General features: G+C 43.8%; 1 protein-coding gene across 1 annotated transcript in view; it reads left to right on the top strand.

Moving 5' to 3' along the window:
- Nucleotides 1–246: 246 nt before the first annotated feature.
- LOC309861173 (uncharacterized protein) overlaps nucleotides 247–6,000 on the top strand; it is a 734,084-nt gene continuing 728,330 nt past the window's right edge. Inside the window, exon 1 of the mRNA XM_082723834.1 lies at nucleotides 247–748. The gene's annotated coding sequence lies outside the window, so the exon portion shown is untranslated. The remainder of the gene's footprint in view (nucleotides 749–6,000) is intronic.

Here is a 6,000-nt window from a genome sequence, read left to right as displayed (position 1 = left end):
TGGGAAAACACCATTCATTCTTCTTCCCATGGGCCTCTCCACAGGGCCGCTTGAGTGTCCTCACACATGATAGCCGATTTCCCCAGAACAGAACATTCCAGAAAGCAAGACTGAGGTTGCATTGCCTTCAATGACCTCACAAAGGAAATCACATGCTGTTCCTACTGCCATTTTCTATTGGTCACTGTGCTGAGCAGAATAATGATGGTCCCTCAAGGATGTCCTAAAACAGTGGAACTTGGAACTATGTTATCTTTTATGGCAAAGGGGAATTTACAGGTGTTGTTAAGTTAGGATTTTGAGATGGGTCGAGTGTCCTGGTTCTATCCAGGTGGATCCAATGTAATCACAGGGTTATTATAAGTAAAATAAGGAGGCAGGAGTGTTAGAGTCAGAGATGTGACTATAGGCACAGGTGTGTCGAATGGTGTGATTGCTGGCTAGAGGCCACGAGCCAAGGAAGCTGGAAAAGGCAGGGAAACAGATCCTCCCTTAGCAACTCCAGAGAAAACACACCCTGTCGACACCTTGCTATTAGCAGTTGTGACCCATTTTGAACTTCTTGCCTCCAGAACGTGAAAACACTAAATCTGTTGTTTTACGTAGCTACATTTGCAGCAATTTGTTACAGCAGAAATAGGACACTACTGCGGTCACCCAGGCACGATTCACTGTGGGAGGGAACTCCAGGAAGGAGTGAATTCCAGGAGCCATCTTGGATGCCACAAAGGATATGTCGGCTTTTAAGGTATTGATAATTCTATTGTCACACTGCTCCCTAGAAAGATTTTATGAATCTCTACAATCAGAAGTTTGGGGGAAATACAGATTTCACTGAGATCAGAGAAGGTGTCTTTCAAATGAGCAATCTTTCCAGGTCCTTCATCCTCCGATGGAGGAGAATACAAAGGGGAAGTAGGCTCTTTAACTGCCCAAGTTTCTTTCCATCTGACCTACTGGGAGAATAGGTAGCAAATAGGACCACAGCCAGAGGCCCTCTTCCTATCTTCATGTTTCCTGAGACCATTTTCTTTTCCCGCCACAGTTTATTCTGACCTCCTTCAGTAAGAGTAGATTCCTACTTGCAACTCCATAAACGCAGTTCTTGGTTAGGAGAAAATAGACTCTAAAGCCAAGAGATTTCTAAATATTAGATGAATTTTTTTGTTACCTTTAAGTGTTATTCTGAGATTTGTCTCTCAACCGGGTGAACCTTTTCATACTGTTCCAAAAAGAGGAACTTGAAATAACGACTCATGTGTGTTTAAGAGAAAACAAGTGGTCTCCATAGCAGCTAAGGTGAGCTTATTCTTTGCAGAAGGCAAATTCTCTGTTGGGGAAAAATTTTAAAAGCTTATCTCTGGCTCCCTGTTGATGAGGCCTAATATCTGAATGTGCTTTCATAGCGCTGATATTATATTACAGTCCTGGGCCACAGTGAGTGAGGAAAGACTTATTTTTCCCAAAGAGTATCTGCTGCCCAGAAGAGAAACACCGAGCAGGGTTCTTTCTCATTTCAGAAGTTATTATTGTTTTTCCTAGAAGATATGAAATGCTTTACAATGAGTTAAACTAAGGAAGGGAATATGCCAGTCATCAGATGCTATTTCCAGCGAGGAAGTCCGGGTCCTCCATATGCCCCCTCAGGTTTTCCCCACAGAACTCACACAATTCCTCAGAGGGAATTTAGAGGCCACTTAGTTCCCCTCATGCTTTAAATGAGGGATCTGAAGGCTAGAGGCTTGATCTGCCCTAAAAACTCAGGATGTGTGGTTACTAGGCCAAGGACTCGACTGAAAAGAATATATTTTATTTACCATGCAAGTAGTTTTCTCTTCACTTCCTATCTTTTCCCCCTTCCCTTATAATCAGCTAGGAACTTTCAGTTGAAAAGTCTCAAAAATTCTAACCCCAGCTTGTCTAAGCCAAGGATATTCACTGCGTAATGTAACTTACAAATCCCCAGGTAGGTTTGATTCCCATGACATTTGACTCAAGCGGTTTCTTTCTCTAGGCTCTGACTTTTCTCCCAGTCCCTTGGTTCTCCATCCTCTGCGTCAGAGCCGTTTTCAAATACAGTTCGTCCTTGCAGTGATAGGAGCCTCTCCTTCTCCAGGTTCACGTCCGGTAGGAGAAGGAGCTTGCCTCTCCCCTGGCTGCCCACCAAGTTTCCCAGCATCCCATTGTTTTTGACGGGGTCCTGTGCTCCTCATTCAACCAGCGTGATTGGCCATGAGGCTGCATCACTCTGCTTTGTCAGGCCTGATCCGTGTGCCATAACCCTAGAGCCAGGGGTAGAGCCAACACTTCTTGAATCACAGGGACTGAGAGTGCAGGGAACTTCTGGGTATTGTGACAAAAAGAAGGGGAGTGGATGCTCTCTGACCCCCAAGTTGCAAGTGGTTTTCTGTATTCACTTTTAAGATGTCTTCCTTTCTATTTAATTTATTGAGCACCTCCTACATACTAGGAATGTAATCAGGGAAGGAGTACAAGTAAATATTAAAATGAATAACCCCACAAACAGGTGAAGTAAAAAAAAAATTAATGGTTAGTGCTTGTGTATTAGAGAGACATCCTGTAAATACAGATAGCATGATGTGATGGCTGGGCTATTTTCTTCAAAGTTGTCTGCGTTTGTGGAGGAGGGGTTGGGGGTGTGGATGAACTAAAATTGGGTGGATAATTGATGAAGCTAGTTGATGGGTGTGTGGGGTTCCATATACTGTTCTGCTTCTGTGTATGTTTGAAATGTTCTATAATAAAAAGTTTAACAAAACTGTCCTACAGAAAAATATGCTGTTGGGTAGTGACATGGAGGAGAAAATAAGTATGGTAAAGTGATATTTATATATATAATATATTCTGTAATATATTATATATATGATGCATCAAGTTTCAATGGTCGGGGAAGAGTTTCCAAGGAGGTGATGTATTTGTTATAATCTGAAAAAGGACTAGTAAGGAGACATTAGGAGGACTACACATAACACTACTCTCCTCCTGCTTGAGTTTGGAAACAATTGAGAGGAAGACAAAGGAGTCAGACAGATGGAGATCAAAATATCAACTTTATTATAATATAATTTAGAACAGAGCTTATACATATAGTCAGATAAGATTGCTAATACTTCTCTGAATTGAATTTATGCTTTAAAACTGCACGCAAGATCACAGACTAGAATACACCCTTATGGAAGCTGGAATAGAGAATAGGATAAGAACCTGACCAGGGTTAATCAGTCCCTTCCTGCAAACACCCCAGTCAAGTGCAGCTCCCTGTCCTAGGATGAAGTGAGTCAGAGTGGGAAGGACAAAAGACCGTTTAAGTGTCACTGTGGGACTTCCTCATGAATGGGTCCAGGAGGAGTGAGAGTACAATGTTCTTTTCTAATCAAGTAGAACAAGTAGTAGTAAACGTGGTTAAGGGGGGTGAGGTGGGTGGAGAATAGAGAAGTGTTTCCTGGGTAAATAAGACCGTACGTGCAAAGGCCCTGTCTACTGCCGTGAACAAGGCATGGTGCCTCGTGTTGGGGGTACATAGGGAGGAGCCAAATTTGGTCTCCACCCTCAAGTTGTCTGTGCTTTATATGAGAGACAAACCCAACAAGATTCAAACCCAATGAACTTTAATACTAATACAGAAGAGTATGTGCACTAGAGGTTAACATCATAGAGAAAGTGAAGATGAATTCTGAACAGATACTAGTGGAGGAGAGGGAGAAAGAGGGGAGAGTAAAAGAGGAAGATTAGGAAAGGCTTCCTGGAGAAGCAAGTATTTAAGTGGTCCTTAGGAGTGGGTAGAATTCCCATACGGGGAGGGGCAGGAAGGACGCTCTAGGCAGAGAGAACTGCACGAGGCCTCTTCTGGCCTATTTTTGCCCACTGTTCCACCTGTATAATTGTCTCCACATTGTTCCAGCTTTTGAGGGAGGGGAGGCCCCTTCGATCCCCTCCCCCAGGTTCCAGGAAGCCTCAGAGCCCAGATCCCACATTCAGCGCTATTGCCCTCTTTCTCCTACGGTCCCACACAAAGTGACCCTACCCTCAGACTTTCTGAGGCTTCTACTTGTACGGCTCGTGTGGGTGGATGGCTATCAGCAAGCCAGGATGCACGCCCACAATGAAGCTGGTTTTATTAGTGGCTTGAGGTCAAGATTGCAGAGAATCAGAGTTTGTCTCTGCAGAAGGGAATACTCTTGAGGGAGCGGCAGAGGACTTTTCATTGTATGCTGTGGTTGTCACATGGAATGACATTGTCATCCTGTTCTGTTCCACCTACTTTCTAAAGCTTTTAAACAAACAAGCTTGAGAGGGGGCCTCTTTAAGAAGTAGGGGGAGGGGCGCCTGGGTGGCTCAGTGGGTTAAGCCGCTGCCTTCGGCTCGGGTCATGATCTCAGGGTCCTGGGATCGAGTCCCGTATCGGGCTCTCTGCTCGGCAGGGAGCCTGCTTCCTCCTCTCTCTCTCTCTGCCTGCCTCTCTGCCTACCTGTGATCTATCTCTGTCAAATAAATAAAAATAAAAAAAAATCTTAAAAAAAAAAAAAAAAAAGAAGTAGGGGGAGTCATGGGAGAGAAAGTTTCCCTCCCAGGAGCGCATGTGACAGGTCTTTCTCTGATGTCTTAAATAGTGGGATTCCCACGTTGAGGTGGTTATTCTTAAATAAAACAATAGATTGAAAGTGTGTCTGTTTTCAAAGATTCACCCAAGAGCTATTCTCTGTTTTTAACACTTGAAGGTGTTTTTCCTGCCCTAAAATAATTTCTATATGGCCAAAGTGCAGCGGAGTCCTTGCTGCACTGAATATTTTCAAATCTCTTGGCATTTACAGTTCACAGCAGGTGGTGTTAAGGGGTACGTACTGACCAGGGAAAAGAAGAGGCACGCTTTTTTCGGAACGTCTAAAGGTTAATTGACAGGCTGTTGTTGATCATAGGAGACAGCTTGGAACAGGTCATCTGTGACAACCCCTCAGGATCATAGCTACTCTGAAAATTGTAAGAAGGCACCATTCCTTCAGGTGGAGGCCGTTCCAGGCCAGCCCGGTACAGCTGGGTGTGCAGAGCACCCACTGGGTTTCAGTGCCTTCTTTGTTCTCGGTCTCAGGGCGTTTCTTCATTGATTCGCCAACACACCTGGGGCTATGTTCACCAACAGGCTTAAGAGTGATTAGCTACTCTGATATGAGTCACTGAGTTTCCTTATTTTTGCCAAAATTACATCCTTTTAACCTTGAGGGTTGTGATGGTGGGTTTTATGTGTCCACTTGACTGGCCTGCGGGTTACCCAGAGAGCTGGTGATACATTATTTCTAGGTGTGTCTGTGGGGGTGTTTCTGGATGAGATTAACCTTTGACACAGTAGACTAAGTAGTTTGTCTTCCCCAGTGTGGGTGGGCATCCTCTGATACCTTCAGGGCCTGATTATAGAAGGAGAAAATAGAGGAGGGGAGAATTCTCTGGCTAATTGTGCTGGAACATTGGTCTTCTGCTCTCAGACTGGGATGTACACCATTGGTCCTGCTGGTTCTCAGGTCTTCCGACTTTGGACAGGAGCTTTCTCAGAGCTCTTGGGACTCCAGCTTGTAGACAGCACATTGAGGGACTCCTCGGCCTCCATAATCCTGTGAGTCATTTCCTTATAATAAATCTCTTTATATATATATACCTCTTGTTTCTGTTTCTCTAGAGAACCTTAACATAAGAATCAATAATGGTATAAAATTGTTTGATTTTTCACAAATATATCATGGAGTTTTCCTTTTCTGGGCCAAAGGATGTTCATTCTCCATTCAAAGCACTTTATTGTTCTGATCTTCCATACTTCTCCCTTCATACCACAGTACTGCCCATCTTCCCATTCTTTTTGTTTCTGACCACATTTTTGCAATATATCTCAGAACTCCTAAATCTCTTCAGTTATTCAAGTTCATTCATATCCATCCTGGTAGGGATGTTCTGGGGAAGGTCAAGGAGTTGACGTTTTTATTTGGTCACTGT

Source organism: Mustela nivalis, assembly GCF_964662115.1.
Source record: "Mustela nivalis genome assembly, chromosome: 3".
In the NCBI taxonomy this organism is placed as follows: domain Eukaryota; kingdom Metazoa; phylum Chordata; class Mammalia; order Carnivora; family Mustelidae; genus Mustela; species Mustela nivalis.
The sequence above is the reverse complement of the archived record's forward strand: the minus strand, read 5'-3'. Positions and strand labels throughout refer to the sequence as shown.